Source organism: Leuresthes tenuis, unplaced genomic scaffold (assembly GCF_036924035.1).
Source record: "Leuresthes tenuis unplaced genomic scaffold, fLeuTen1.0.hap1 SCAF_8, whole genome shotgun sequence".
NCBI classification, from domain to species: Eukaryota; Metazoa; Chordata; class Actinopteri; order Atheriniformes; family Atherinopsidae; genus Leuresthes; species Leuresthes tenuis.
Window position 1 is genome coordinate 32256117 of NW_027325362.1, and position 17184 is coordinate 32273300.

The window sequence follows — 17184 nt, forward strand, 5'->3', positions numbered from 1 at the left end:
GTCAGACATTCAAACCTTCTTGTAGCCGAACACATCCACTCCTTCTTTTGATGATGTATGCTTGGGCATTCAAACCTACTTTTTGCCCGCTTTTCATTAATTTTGGGTGGACATTCACACCTTGTCACAGCCAAACACCTCCGCTCCCTGTTTTGATCATGTATGGTTGGACATTCGCACCCTGTCTCACCCGCTTTTTGCAAACTATGGTCGGCTGTTCACAGCTTCCTCTCCACCATGCTTGTATGGTGGGATATTCACACCCACTTGCATCCGAAGACCTCCGCCCCCACTTTTGTTGATATTTAGTTGGTCATTCGCAGCTTACCCGCTTTTGGCAAACTATGGCCTTCTTGCAGCCAAACACCTCTGATCTCGCTTTTGATAATGTAAGGTTGGGCATTCAGACCTTGCTTCACCTGCTTTTCACCAAATATAGTCGGACATTCACACCTTCTTGCAGCCGAACACTTCCGCTCCACCTTTTAGTGTTCTATCACACCTTTTTTTCACCGAATTTTATAGATTATGGTTGGAAATTCTCAACCACTCTCATCCGAAGACCTCTCCTCCCGCTTTTGTTAATATATTTGAACTTTAGTCGGACATTCACACCTGCTTGCAGCTGAACCACCTCCGCTCCCTGTTTTGATCATGTATGGTCTGGCAATACTACCTTTTCTTACCCGTTTGTGAGTAATTATGGCTGGACATTCACACCTACTTGCAGCCGAACACCACCTCTCTCGCTTTTGATGATGTATGGACCGGCATTCTTACCTTTTCTAACACATTTTTCAGAAATTACGGTCGGAGATTCACACCTACTCACAGCCGAACAACTCCGCTCCCGCATTTGATTGTGTGCAGTCGGACATTCTCACCCTTTCTCATCAGCTTTTTGCAAATTATGATCTGACATTCACACCTACTTGCAGTCGAAAAGCTATGCTCCCGCTTTTGATTATGTTTGGTTGGATATTCAAACCTTTTCTTAACTGCTTTTTCCAAACTTTGGTTGGACGTTCACACCTTATTGTAGCCGAACACGTCCACTCCTGCTTTTGATGATGTATGGTTGGGCATTCGCACCTTTTTTTTACCCATTTGTCAGGAATAATGGGTGGACATTCACACCTTCTTGCAGCTGAACACCTCCTCTCCCACTTATGATCATGTGCGGTTTGATTTTCGAAAATTTTCTTTCATGTTTTCTAGCAATTATTGATGGACATTTAGACCTTCTTGCAGCTGAACACCTCCGCTCCTGCTTTTGATCATACCTTGTCAGGCATTCGCACCATGTCTTACCCGCTTTTTACAAACTTTAGTCAAATATTTACACCTTTTTGCAGCCGAACACCACCTCTCTCGCTTTTGATGATGTATGGTCCGGCATTCTTTCCTTTTCTAACACATTTTTCAGCAATTATGGTCGGACATTCACACCTACTCAGAGCCGAACACCTCCGCTCCCGCATTTGATGGTGTATAGTCGGGCATTCTCACCCTATCTCATCAGCTTTTTGCAAATTATGATCTGACATTCACACCTGCTTTTGATAATGTATGGTTGGGCATTCGCACCTTTTTTTACCCATTTTTCAGGAATTATGGGTGGACATTCACACCTTCTTGCAGCTGAACACCTCCTCTCCTTCTTATGATCATGTGCGGATGATATTCGAAAATTTTCTTTCATGTTTTAAAGCAATTATTGATGGACACTCAGACCTTCTTGCAGCTGAACCACTCTGCTCCCGCTTTTGATGGTGTATAGTCGGGCTTTCGAGCCTTTCCTTCCCGGTTTTTACAAATTATGGTTGGACATTCAGACCTTCTTGCAGCCGAACACCTCCGCTCCCTCTTTTGATCATACATTGTCGGGCATTAGCACCTTTTCTTACCCGCTTTTTATAAACCATAGTCGGACTTTCACATCTTTTAGTAGCCAAACAACTCCGCTCCCGCTATTGATTGTGTACAGTCGGGTATTTTAACCTTTTCTTACCCGCTTTTTACCAACTATGGTCGGACATTCACACCTTCTTACAGCGGAACACCTCCGCTCCCTCTTTTGATGGTGTATGTTCGGGCAGTCAAACCTTTTCTTACCTGCTTTTTACAAACTATGGTCAGACATTCAACCCTTCTTGGAGCCGAACACATCCACTCCTGCTTTTGATTATGTATAGTTGGGCATTCGCACCTTTTCTTACCCATTTTTCAGTAATTATGGGTTTACATTCACACCTTCTTGCAGCCGAACACCTCCGCTCCCTCTTTTGATCATACATTTTCGGGCATTCGCACCTTTTCTTACCCGTTTTTTACAAACCATGGTCGGACTGTCACACCTTTTAGTAGCCGAACAACTCCGCACCCGCTACTGATTGTGTACAGTCGGGTATTTTAACCTTTTCTTACCCGTTTTTTACCAACTATGGTCGGACATTCACACCTTCTTACAGCGGAACACCTCCGCTCCCTCTTTTGATAGTGTATGTTCGGGCATTCGAATCTATTCTTACCCCCTTTTTACAAAATATGCTCGGAGATTCACACCTACTCACAGCCGAACAACTCCGCTCCCGCATTTGATGGTGTATAGTCGGGCATTCTCACCCTTTCTCATCAGCTTTTTGCAAATTATTATCTGACATTCACACCTACTTGCAGTCGAAATGCTCTGCTCCCGCTTTTGATTATGTTTGGCTGGATATTCGAAACTTTTCTTAACTGCTTTTTACAAACTTTGGTAGGACGTTCAAACTTTCAAGCAGCCGAACACCTCCGCTTCCGCTTTTGATGTTGTATATTCGGGCATACAAACCTTTTCTTACCCACTTTTTACAAACCATGGTCAGACTTTCACTCTTTGTTGCTGAACAACTCCGCTCCCTCTTTTGATTGTGTACAGTCGGGTATTTTCACCTTTTCTTACCTGCTTTTTACAAACTTTGGTCGGACATTCAAACCTTCTTCTAGCCGAACACATCCACTCCTGCTTTTGATGATGTATGGTTGGGCATTCGCACCTTTTCTTACCCATTTTTCAGTAATTATTGGTGGACATTCAGACCTTCTTGCAGATGAACACCTCTGCTCCCTCTTTTGATCATGTATGGTCTGGCAATACTACCTTTTCTTACCCATTTGTGAGTAATTATGGCTGGACATTCACACCTACTTGCAGCCGAACACCACCTCTCCCGCTTTTGATGATGTATTGTCCGGCATTCTAGTCTCTTCTAACACATTTTTCAGCAATTATGGTCGGACATTCACACCTACTCACAGCCGAACACTTCCGCTCCCGCATTTGATGGTGTATAGCCGGGCATTCTCACCCTTTCTCATCAGCTTTTTGCAAATTATGATCTGACAATCACACCTACTTGCAGTCGAACAGCTCTGCTCCCGCTTTTGATTATGTTTGGTTGGATATTCGAACCTTTTCTTAACTGCTTTTTACAAACTTTGGTCGGACGTTCACACCTTCTTGCAGCCGAACACCTCCACTTCCACTTTTGATGGTATATATTCGGGCATTCGAACCTTTTCTTACCCGCTTTTTACAAACCGTGGTCGGACTTTCACACCTTCTTGTAGCCGAATAACTCCTCTCCCGCTATTGATTGTGTACAGTCGGGTAGTTTAACCTTTTCTTACCCGCTTTTTACCAACTATGGTCGGACATTTACACCTTCTTACAGCGGAACACCTCCGCTCCCTCTTTTGATGGTCTATGTTTGGACATTCGAACCTTTTCTTACCCGCTTTTTACAAACTATGGTCGGACATTCAAACCTACTTCTAGCCGAACACATCCACTCCTGCTTTTGATGATGTATGGTTTGGCATTCGCACCCTTTTTTTACCCATTTTTCAGGAATTATGGGTGGACATTCAGACCTTCTTGCAGCCGAAAACCTCCGCTCCCTCTTTTGATCATGCATTGTCGGGCATTCGCACCTTGTCTTACCCGCTTTTTATAAACTTTAGTTGGACATTCACACCTTCTTGCAGCTGAACGACCTCCGCTCCCTGTTTTGATCATGTATGGTCTGGCAATACTACCTTTTCTTACCCGTTTGTGAGTAATTAATCCCAAAATATTGAGCATAAAATAAGTCTTTATGCTGATGATGTATTACTTTTCCTTCAGAACTCACAGACGTCTCTCACTCACACGATCACACTCATAAATAAATTCTCAACACTTTCTGACTACTCTATCAACTGGTCTAAGACCACAGTTCTGCCCATTAACTGTAGGGTCCATAATATACCTGCGATCACTTTACAGTCAGGAAATATTAGATATTTAGGCATAAACATTTCCTCCAGGCTCTCAGAGCTAACAAAGCTAAATTATGTGCAATTATTAAAGACAGTAGAGGACGATCTCTCTCGTTGGAAGTCCTTACCTATATCACTTATGGGGAGAATTACATCCATTAAAATGATGATACTACCAAATGTTAACTATTTGTTCTCAATGATCCCCATAAAAACATCTGCTACTTGGTTTAAGTAACTAGATTCATGCATCTCCAAATTTCTGTGGAAAAACAAACCACGTATTAGTTTAAAAACCCTACAGAAGACCAAGGACAATGGTGGATTAGATTTACCTCATTTTCAGCACTATTCCTTAGCCAATAGGTTACAATATATATCAAAATGGTTTAAACCTTGTTTTTGTCACAGTTCCCAGAGACGTTGTAATCGTTGAGGATTCTATATTCACCCCCTCATTAGAGGCACGTGTTGCAGATTGATGACACTGAATCTTCTTCTCTGTTCATTGCTGGCATCATTCCCAGCATCGTAAGTGTTCGTGGCATTGTTAGCCTCTTCTTCTGGATCTTGATATCGAGAATCCTTTTGTATTTCTGGTTTGTCAGTGCTCTCTCTTCGTTCACCGGCGTCTTCGTCTTTTTGTCCTTGAGTTTGGTGATTTTTTCTTTTTTTGATGCCTTGACACAATGTGACAGGTGATACCACGTGGGAGATCCTGTAACTTGGACTGCTGTCCCTGTGCTGCGAAATGGCTGTGCTGCTCAAATGGTCTCTCCTTCATCATGGTTACATGCTGCCATTCCGACATCTCGCCATTCCGACATGGGTCTCCAATTGTCGGAATGGCGACACTTAATTTTTTATCAAACGTCCCACCATTCCGACACTTTTTTCCTCCTATGGTCGGAATGGCGGTATGTTTTTTTTTTTATAACATACCGCCATTCCGACAGTTCCTTTTAATAGCCTATTTTTTACCCAAAACATTTTGCACTAATGATATGCCGGCGCAAATACGCCCTAAAGTTTGGCGCACAAGCTCTGCACATGCAGAGAACACAGCCTCGCAAACAAACTTTAATAATCTATTATCAAAATCCCCTGAATTTCAAATATAAAAATACAGATATTAATGTAACTCTGGCGAGACTGAAACTGATTAAGCAGAAATACATTGTCAGTGAGCTGTAACAGCAGCCAGCTGGAGCGGAGCTCTCCACAGAGCCCATGCGTCTTTTGCACGCTGTCATCATATGCAAAAGTAATAATTGCACAGATATCACGGCTACGGCACAGGACACAGTTGCGAGCACTCTGCCTTGCCTTGCCAATAGGAGAAGAGAGAAATGACAGCATAGAACGTACAAAACACAACAAAATGCAGTAAAAACGTTTATTCATGTTATTCACGTGATTTATGAGTACTCGCTCCAATTTTGGGAAGCGCGGATGGGCTTTGCGCATTTGGCACAAACACACAGCCGTTGCGCAAGGCTTTATACAGCCTGTTGATATCTTAAGGACGTAACTGGTCACACCTGGGAGTAAATGTCATGTAGAGATTGTTTTTACATGACATTACAGCTGAACATATAGCTTTCATCCACAAACCAATGTGGGAGAGCCCGAAGACGCATGTGCCAGACGCACATAGGCATGCGTAAAACCAATTTTGACCACTTCATACTGTTTATTTGCTTTCTTTTAGTTAATTTCCGTTTCTTTTGGATTCTTGTGCGTGTTATGGAGCCGTTTTGGTCCATGTTTGTAAGCCTTTTTTTCCTGGATTAAATTTTCGGAAGTTGAAACAAGTGGCATTGGAGTGTGTGATTGAAAACCACCGCGGACTGCTTCTCCTCCTCCAGTTGCCGAGACTTTGTGTTTTTAATAACGCTTGTCTATAAACATGTTAAACATATAAATTGCATGAACAGAAAGAAGGGACTCACCTGTTGAGTAACACACATTTCCTTATACGGAAAGCCTTGTCGGAATGGTGGGACATTTGAACGTCAGAATAGCGGGATGTCGCAATGGTGGGATGTCGGAATGGTGGGACGTTTGCATGTCGGAATGGTGGTATGTCGGAATGGTGGGATGTCGGAATAGCGGGATGTCGGAATGGCGGGATTTCGGAATGGGTGTTGCCACCCCCTTCATCATATACACAGTTATTTATACATCACCTTCCACCATGAAGCGTTGTCCCTTTTTGTTTCTCTCTTTGTTCTTAAAATGCTGTTATGCATGTCTAAACCAATCCATTAAATTAGATCATTTTGGCAGTAAAGCGATCTACAATGTGCTTGGTCGCAAAGCTGCTCATCTGTGGTAAACAGCTCTTCAGAAAGGCATTCTTCAATTGATTTCACTAATTCTATGTAATAATTTTGTGATTTCCTACAAAACTACACTTCTTCTCCCATCTGTCTGAGTATTTAATATTGTCTGGGTCCCGTTAAAACATGTATTTTTCCCATCTAATTCCTTGTTTGCTTTAAAACAAGTATTCCCCATTTTCTATCCCTTCAGTAGCCAACCAGTTTGTATGGAGTACACTGGAGCAACTTGACTGATCAGTAAAACACTGCTTTTGTTGTCACCGCAAGGCTTCCCCCGTCGGTTGTTTCACTGAGACACTACTGAGTAACTATAACTCAACACAGTTTATACACATAACATTCATATACATACTAACAAACAAACAAACAATTATTTATCGCAATTTTCTCATCTCTGTTTGAACGTACACCCAGGTAAATATTCCTGTAGTCTTCTCATACCGACTATGGACCCATTCATTGTTTAACTTCACTGTTTTGCAAATCCTAATTGAATATTACACATTGACATTGAACTTTACTTGATAAGCAGGTCTTCATTGCATTCAGCAGCCTATATGTGAGCATCTATGTGTAAGCTGTTCTTCTTTGCATTTATCAGCAGCAAGCAATTCTTCATTGCACATGCATATGAAAATAGTAAAACAATTCCAATGCGTTAGCGAAACCTTCTATATCAGGAGTGTCCATCATGATGCTGGGAATAGAACCTCTTTCCCAGAATAGTTCAACCTTCATTACTCAACTGATCATAACTCCGCAATGAGCACATTTCAAAGTATCATTCCTCTACATATATTCAAAAATCTATGTGTAAATGTTTAATATTTCTTATATTTGTTGATGTCATTCTGTGTGCATGTGGCCTAAACCCAATCTCTGTGTGGCAATTTTAATTTAAACAAGTTGAACTCTGCCTCTGATCATTTAAAAAAGGTGTGTACCAATATCAACCTTTCTCAGGTAATTACTGATCCTACAAAACCAAAGAGACCCTTCAAGGTTGTCCCTGATTGGCTCAATCTTAACAAATCAAAGGTAGAAAATCCGCAGTATCTGAACTTGGTGTTAGTTATCACTGCTCAATAGCCTGTATCAGAATTGCAAAAATGAAAACATTAGGTCCACGCTTGGTATCCAGATCCTGAAACATCTCCATGAGCAGGCTTATTTTTAACTGATCTGTTGAATGGTTATATGACACTGTTAAAATCCCAGATGAAGATCTAGCACTTGACCATTTTTGTAAATCTTCTAATTCCATAGTTGATAAACACGCCCCTTTTAAAGAGTATAGAACTTAGAACAGGTCTATCCCTGGCTTTCGGCAGAACTGTCTTCTTTACTTTTTTTTCCCCTTGTCCTGTTCAGCATTATGTCAGAAGAATTGTAGTCTGAATACCTTTGATGCCAAACAGATTTGTTTTGCCAAGGGAAGTTTTATAAATGTAAAGCTCCCCTTGATGCCCATTTATTTATTTCTGTTTACAATATATGACATGAACTGAACTGAACCGGACCGGGGGACAAGGAAAGAAGAAGAGGAAAGAAGAGGAAACAGAACAAAAATAGAAACAAAAACCAGACAACCAGCTGCTACACCTGTAAAAAACAAAACAGACAACAATCCATGGCCTATGAGGGGAATCCAGCCTTAGCGCCACCAGGAGCACCTGAAAGCAGACAAGCAGAGAAAAAACAATCACACAAACAAACAAAAACAAGCACAAGAAGCGGCAATCGCATACAACACAGCTGTGGATATAGATGACCTGAGACGACATGATAATACATCAACTGCTTAGTGACCATGCTACTGGACTAATGAATGTGTGTGTGTGTGTGTGAGAACATGCAACACCCATGGCACAGGACCTACATGATAACCGTGCTTAGTTATGAGTGTATAAGCGTACAGGGCCACAATCCACAGCCCCCCCCCCAAGCAATCAGAAGCAGGCAGAGAGGGCCACAAGACCCAGGCCACCAGCAGCCCCCACAGAGCACAGAACCCAGGCAGCCCACCGCAGGGGCAACCACGCATCCACCCAGACGACTGCAGAGGAAGCCCCCGGAAAGAGCCCCCATAAGCATAGGGCAGAGGCACTCCGGGAACCAGGGGCAACAGCCCACCGACCCCGCCAGGCCCCAGCCGCCCAGACATGGGCCGTGCACTGGACCTGGGCCCCAGGAGCCCGAGCGCCCCCAAACCCCCCGGCAGAGGCCCCACCCAATACCCAGGAGGGCCAAGCGCCCCAGACAGCCACAAAGTGGGTCAGCGCCTGCCCCAGCGCCCCTGGCCAAGTGCCCTGGGAGTCAAGACGTGCCCACAGGTGGGTGAAGTCGCGAGCAGTGGGGAGAGGCAACGCTGATGCCCCATCGGGAGAAACACAGGCAGGCCAGGCGACAGCAAGTCCCAGATCCAGGCCCAATCATTACCACACACACTTTCACGTCCCATACATCCACACATCCACACATCCTACCTCCCTCGACTCTGCTGGGGTGTAGTGCAGCGGGCACACCAGGAGGCCAGCAACCCCCCAGCCACCACAGACCCCGAACCAGCAGAACAATTAATTAATCCTCCTGGCCCCTCCTGCCCCGAGCAGACACCAGGAAGCAGGGGTGTGCGAAGAAGACCCCTCCCCTCACCCTTCTGGCTCTTCAATATTTTCTAATAGTGAGCAATTAAAATTGAGGGGCAGCCAAACTTGTAGAACTGGGAGCGCGGCACTCTGGGCAGCCTACATACCCAAAGAGCCCCGCCCACCAGATGCCACTCAGTGTAACCACCCCCCAAGACCTAATGTGTGTGTGTGAGTGTGTTTGATAAGTAGTAATGTCTAAGGTGTAATTAAAACAGGGGCAGGGAACTGCAGAGTGCAACCAAAGGGGACCACCTACGTGGCCCCATCCACTACACCCCACCGAACACACACGCCCCCAAAACCCTTCATGTGTGAGTGTGTGCTGTGTACAGGAGCCAGAAGGGAGAGGGGTATGGGGATATATACCGGGGGAGCTACTCTCCCCCAGAGAGGGCAGCCAGGGACTGGCTGCAATAGGCATCCCCGCTACCTGGGAGCCAACAATGGGCAGGAGGGCCTGATGTCCACCAGGCTCGGGGCCTGCATACCATATTCCGGGAGCTACTGTACCCCCAGAAGGTACCCATCCCGCCCCACCCCACTCAACCCAACCCCACCCAGGAGGACCACTACAAAAAACAAACAAACAACATCAAAAAACAAACAAACAAACAACCCGGTCACACCAGTCGCAGCAGCCCGGGCCTGAGACCCACCATCACCCAGCAACCCACCACCACCACTATGTGATAAAACTAATCAGAGGGGACCAGAGAGAATGAAATTCAGCCAATTGATGTTTTGAGGAGGCAGACATTGTTTCCATGCTAATATAATCTAAAAGAAAATTTCTAAACTGGTTAATACACAGATTGTTCTTCGCTTTCCAGTTCATGAGAATAGTTTTCTTTGCGATACATAACACTGTGACAACCATGTGTGCTGAGTTAATTTCCATGTTGATGTTGTCTAAGTCACCCAGTATGCACAGTGTGGGGCATGCAGGGATGCTACACTTTAGCCATATTGATAGGTCCTCACAGACTTCAAGCCAGAACTTCTGGACAGGCGCAGAAAACCACAAAGCGTGTGCATAATCATCAGGTGTGTTATCTGTGCAATGTGAGCAGATGTTTGAGTGTGTTAGACACATCCTGAACATCCTTTGTCCTGTATAGTGTGTTCTATGAAGGATTTTGTATTGTATGAGCTGTAAATTAGGATTTCGAGTCTTTATGAAGGTGTTCAAACATATTTGTGGTTAGAAGCTATGACCAGAACTGATGGATAAATCTGCCTCCAATTTTGAGGATGGAAGAGACATTGTGTCATCTATCTTAGACAATAATTTATATATTTTTGATAGTAGTTTTGGGGTACAGATGCTTAGAAATTCTGCTACCCTAGTCGGGGGTTGTAAGTCTGGTTGGTGGAGGATATATCCATCCATCCATCCAGTATCTGCCGCTTATCCGGGGGTCGGGTCGCGGGGGCAGCAGAGCAGAGCCTGCAACACTGCAGGCGCCGCACCGATCCGCCCGTCAATCTCCCGCTCCATTCGTCCGTCACTCGTGAACAAGACCCCGAGAAACTTGAACTCCTCCTCTTGGGGAAGGATCTCATTCCTGACCCGGAGAGAGCATTCCACCCTTTTCCGGCTGAGAACCATAGTCTCGGATTTGGAGGTGCTGATTCTCATCCCAGCCGCTTCACACTCGGCTGCGAATCACTCCAGTGAGAGCTGAAGGTCACGGCCTGACGACGCTAACAGAACCACATCATCTGCAAAAAGCAGAGACCCGATTCTGAGGTCGCCAAATGGGACACCCTCAACGCCCTGGCTCCGCCTAGAAATTCTGTCCATAAAAGTTAGGAACAGAATCGGTGACAAAGGGCAGCCCTGACGGAGTCCAACTCTCACCGGAAACGTATCCAACTTACTGCCGGCAATGCGGACCAAACTCTGGCACCGGTCATACAGAGACCGAACGGCCCCTATCAAGGGGTCCGGCACTCCATATTCCCGGAGCACCCCCCACAGGACTCCACGAGGGACACGGTCGAATGCTTTCTCCAAGTCCACAAAACACATGTAGACTGGTTGGGCGAACTCCCATGCACCCTCCAGGATCCTGCCGAGGGTATAGAGCTGGTCCACTGTTCCACGGCCAGGACGAAAGCCACACTGCATCTCCTGAATCCGAGGCTCGATTATCCGACGGATCCTCCTCTCCAATACCCCCGAATAGACCTTACCAGGGAGGCTGAGGAGTGTGATACCCCTATAGTTGGAACACACCCTCCGGTCCCCCTTTTTAAAGAGGGGGACCACCACCCCAATCTGCCAGTCCAGAGGCACTGTCCCCGATGTCCACGCGATACTGCAGAGGCGTGTCAGCCAAGACAGCCCTACAACATCCAGAGCCTTGAGAAACTCAGGACGGACCTCATCCACCCCCGGGGCCTTGCCACCGAGGAGCTTTTTAACCACCTCGGCAACCTCAGCCCCAGAAATGGGAGGCCCCGTCTCCGAGCTCACCGACTCTGCCTCTTCCGAGCACGTGTTGGTAGGATTGAGGAGTTCCTCGAAGTACTCCCCCCACCGACTCACAACATCCCTAGTTGAGGTCAGCAAAGCCCCGTCCCCACTGTAAACAGTGTTGACTGTGAGCCGCTTCCCCCCCCCTGAGACGCCGGATGGTGGACCAGAATCTTTTCGAGGCCGTCCGGAAATCGTTCTCCATGGTCTCACCGAACTCCTCCCAGGCCCGAGTTTTTGCCTCAGCAACCGCCGAAGCCGTGGCCCGTCTGGCCCGTCGGTACCTATCAGCTTCTTCCAGGGTCCCACTGGCCAAAAAGGCCCGATAGGACTCCTTCTTCAGCTTGACGGCTTCCCTCACCACTGGTGTCCACCAGCAGGTTCGAGGGTTGCCGCCACGACAGGCACCGACCACCTTACGGCCACAACTCCGACCAGCTGCCTCGGCAATGGAGTCACGGATCATGGCCCATTCGGACTCAATGTCCCCCACCTCAAATATGGTTGAAGCTCTGCCGGAGGTGGGAGTTAAAGCTCCTTCTGACGGGGGATTCTGACAAATGCTCCCAGCAGACCCTCACAATACGTTTGGGCCTGCCAGGTCTGATCGGCATCCTCCCTCACCAGCGGAGCCAACTCACCACCAGGTGGTGATCAGATGACAGCTCCGCCCCTCTCTTCACCCGAGTGTCCAGGACATACGGCCGCAAGTCCGATGATACAACCACAAAGTCGATCATCGAACTGCGGCCAAGGGTGTCCTGGTGCCAAGTGCACATATGGACACCCTTATGCCTGAACATGGTGTTCGTTATGGACAGTCTATGACTGGCACAGAAGTCCAACAACATAACACCTCTCTGATTCAGATCGGGGGGGCCGTTCCTCCCAATCACACCCCTCCAGGTCTCACTGTCATTGCCCATGTGAGCATTGAAGTCCCCCAGCAGAATGAGGGAGTCTCCGGTAGGAGCATTCTCCAGTGCCTCCCCCAGAGACTCCAAAAAGGGTAGGTACTCTGAACTGCTGTTTGGCGCATAGGCACAAACAACAGTCAGGACTCGTCCCCCCACCCAAAGGCGGAGGGAGGCTACCCTCTCGTTCACTGGGGTAAACCCCAATGTACTGGCACACAGCCGGGGGGCAATAAGTATGCCCACACCTGCTCTGCGCCTCTCACCACGGGCAACTCCAGAGTGGAAGAGAGTCCAACCCCTCTCAAGAGTACTGGTTCCAGATCCCAAGCCCTGCGTCGAGGTGAGTCCGACTATATCTAACGGTCTGATGAAGTTTCAACAATAAACAACAAACTTTGTATTATGAGAAAGAACCAGACTCATTCTTCAGGAATCCGAAAATAAGCTCTATTTTACGAGTTATGCACGAATTCGGATTCTCCTATAAAACGAATTCCTTAACTCAAACCATGTTAAGACTGCTTTGTCCTTCATATTTATTCATGTCTAATCAAGTTTCAATGATAAACAACGTTGTACTTTGTAGAATGAGAAAGAACTTCTTCAGCAATAAGCATCTCTCGACAAATGACGAAATAAAGATTTTGCTATAAAATTAATTGCTATCAGCCTGACTTAAAACTGTTTGTCTTCCTTATTTATCCACTTCAAATCAAGTTTCAACAATTAAAAAAATTTTGTAGTTTGAGAAAGAACAACTTAATCTTGAGCAATCAGTATAAAAAGAGGGTAAGCAAAGGTGCGAATGTCAAACCATACATGATCAAAACAGGGAGCGGAGGTGTTTGGCTGAGACAAGGTGTGAATGTCCACCCACAATTAATGAAAAGCGGGCAACAAGTAGGTTCGAATGCCCAACCATACATCATCAAAAGCAGGAGTGGATATGTTCGGCTACAAGAAGGTTTGAACGTCTGACCATAGTTTGTAAAAAGCGGGTAAGAAAAGGTTCGAATGCCCGAACATAGACCATCAAAAGAGGGAGCGGAGGTGTTCCGCTGTAAGAAGGTGTAAATGTCCGACCATAGTTGGTAAAAAACGGGTAAGAAAAGGTTAAAATACCCGACTGTACACAATCAATAGGGGGAGCGGAGTTGTTTGGCTACAAGAAGGTGTGAAAGTCCGACCACGATTTGTAAAAAGCGGGTAAGAAAAGGTTCGAATGCCCGAATATATACCATCAAAAGTGGAAGTGGATGTGTTCGGCTGCAAGAAGGTGTGAACGTCCGACCAAAGTTTGTAAAAAGCAGTTAAGAAAAGGTTCGAATATCCAACCAAACATAATCAAAAGCGGGAGCAGAGCTGTTCGACTGCAAGTAGGTGTGAATGTCAGATCATAATTTGCAAAAAGCTGATGAGAAAGGGTGAGAATGCCCGGCTATACACCATCAAATGCGGGAGCGGAAGTGTTCGGCTGTGAGTAGGTGTGAATGTCCAACCATAATTGCTGAAAAATGTGTTAGAAGAGACTAGAATGCCGGACAAGACATCATCAAATGCGGGAGCGGAGTTGTTCGGCTGTGAGTAGGTGTGAATCTCCGAGCATAGTTTGTAAAAAGGGGGTAAGAATAGGTTCGAATGCCCGAACATACACTATCAAAACAGGGAGCTGAGGTGGCTCAGCTGCAAGGTGTGAATGTCTGACTATAGTTTGTAAATAAGGTGCGAATGCCCAACAATGTATAATCAAAAGAGGGAGCGGAGGTTTTCGGCTACAAGAAGGTTTGAATGTCCGACCATAGTTTGTAAAAAGCGGGTAAGAAAAGGTTCAAATGCCTGACTATACACCATCAAAAGCGGGAGCAGAGGTGTTCCGCTGTAAGACGGTGTGAATGTCCGACCATATTTGGTAAAAAGCGGGTAAGAAAAGGTTAAAATACCCGACTGTACACAATCAATAGCGGGAGAGGAGGTGTTCAGTTGCAAGAAGGTGTGAATGTCCACCCATAATTACTGAAAAATGGGTAAGAAAAGGTGCGAATGCCAAACCATACATTATCAAAAGCAGGTGTGAATGTCAGATCATAATTTGCAAAAAGCTGATGAGAAAGGGTGAGAATGCCCGACTATACACCATCAAATGCGGGAGCAGAGTTGTTCGGCTGTGAGTAGGTGTGAATCTCCGACCGTAATTTCTGAAAAATGTGTTAGAAAAGGTAAGAATGCCGGTCCATACATCATCAAAAGCGAGAGAGGTGGTGTTCGGCTGCAAGTAGGTGTGAATGTCCAGCCATAATTACTCACAAACGGGTAAGAAAAGGTAGTATTGCCAGACCATACATGATCAAAACAGGGAGCGGAGGTGGTTCAGCTGCAAGAAGGTGTGAATGTCCGACTAAAGTTCAAATATATTAACAAAAGCGGGAGGAGAGGTCTTCGGATGAGAGTGGTTGAGAATTTCCAACCATAATCTATAAAATGCGGTGAAAAAAAAGGTGTGATAGAACACTAGAAGGTGGAGCGGAAGTGTTCGGCTGCAAGAAGGTGTGAATGTCCGACTATATTTGGTGAAAAGCAGGTGAAGCAAGTTCTGAATGCCCAACCTTACATCATCAAAAGCGAGATCAGAGGTGTTTGGCTGCATGAAGGCCATAGTTTGCCAAAAGCGGGTAAGCTGCGAATGACCGACTAAATATCAACAAAAGGTCTTCGGATGCAAGTGGGTGTGAATATCCCACCATACAAGTATGGTGGAGAGGAAGCTGTGAACAGCCGACCATAGTTTGCAAAAAGCGGGTGAGAAAAGGTGCGAATGTCCAACCATACATGATCAAAACAGGGAGCGGAGGTGTTTGGCTGTGACAAGGTGTGAATGTCCACCCAAAATTAATGAAAAGCGGGCAACAAGTAGGTTTGAATGCCAAACCATACATCATCAAAAGCAGGAGTGGATGTGTTCGGCTACAAGAAGGTTTGAATGTCCGAGCATAGTTTGTAAAAAGCGGGTAAGAAAAGGTTCGAATGCCCAAACATACACCATCAAAAGAGGGAGCGGAGGTGTTCCGCTGTAAGAAGGTGTGAATGTCCGACCATAGTTGGTAAAAAACGGGTAAGAAAAGGTTAAAATACCCGACTGTACACAATCAATAGGGGGAGCGGAGTTGTTCGGCTACAAGAGGGTGTGAAAGTCCAACCATGGTTTGTAAAAAGCTGGTAAGAAAATGTTCGAATGCCCGAATATATACCATCAAAAGCGGAAGCGGAGGTGTTCGACTGCAAGTAGGTGTGAATGTCCAGCCATAATTACTCAGAAACGGGTAAGGAAAGGTAGTATTGCCAGACCATACATGATCAAAACAGGGAGCTGAGGTGGTTCAGCTGCAAGATGTGAATGTCTGACTATAGTTTGTAAAAAGCGGGTAAGACAAGGTGCGAATGCCCGACAATATATGATCAAAAGAGGGAGTGGAGGTCTTCGGCTGCAAGGTCTGAATGTCCAACCATAATTTTTAAAAACCGGGTAAGAAAAGGCTCGAAATTCCGACTATACACAATCAAAAGCGGGAGCGGGAGGTTTTCAGCTGCAAATCCTTCACTCAAACCAAGTGAAAACTGCTTTGTCCTTCATATTTATCAATGTCTAGATCGACTTCAACAAAGAACAACATTGTACTTTGCAGTAAAGAAAGAGCAAATCAAAAGTTTTAGGAATCCGAGAATAAGCTTATTTTCATGAGTTCTGCACGATTATTGATTTTACTATAAATGAATGCCTTCACTCAAACCAAGTTAAAACTGCTTTGTCCTTCATATTTATCAATGTCTAGATCGACTTCAACAAAGAACAACATTGTATTTTGCAGTAGAAGAAAAAGCAACACTGAAGGATCAGGAATCCGAGAATAATCTTCTTTTCATACGTTCTGCATGATTTGGGATTTTATGTATAAAATGAATTCCTTCACTCAAACCAAGTGAAAACTGCTTTGTCCTTCATATTTATCAATGTCTAGATTTACTTCAACAAAGAACAACATTGTATTTTGCAGTAGTAGAAAGAGCAACACTGAAGGAACAGGAATCCGAGAATAAGCTTATTTTCATACGTTCTGCATGATTTGGGATTTTATGTATAAAATGAATTCCTTTACTCAAACTATGTTAAAACTGCTTTGTCCTTCATATTTATCAATGTCTAGATTGACTTCAACAAAGAACAACATTGTATTTTGCAGTAGAAGAAATAGCAACACTGAAGGATCAGGAATCCGAAAACACGCTTATTTTCATACGTTCTGCTTGATTTGGGATTTTGCTATAAAATTAATTCCTTCACTCAAACAAAGTGGAAACTGCTTTGTCCTTCATATTTATCAATGTCTATATCGATTTCAACAAAGAACAAGGCTGTATTTTGCAGTATAGGAAAGAGCAACACTGGAGGATCAGGAATCCGAGAATAAGCTTACTTTCATGAGTCCTGCACAATT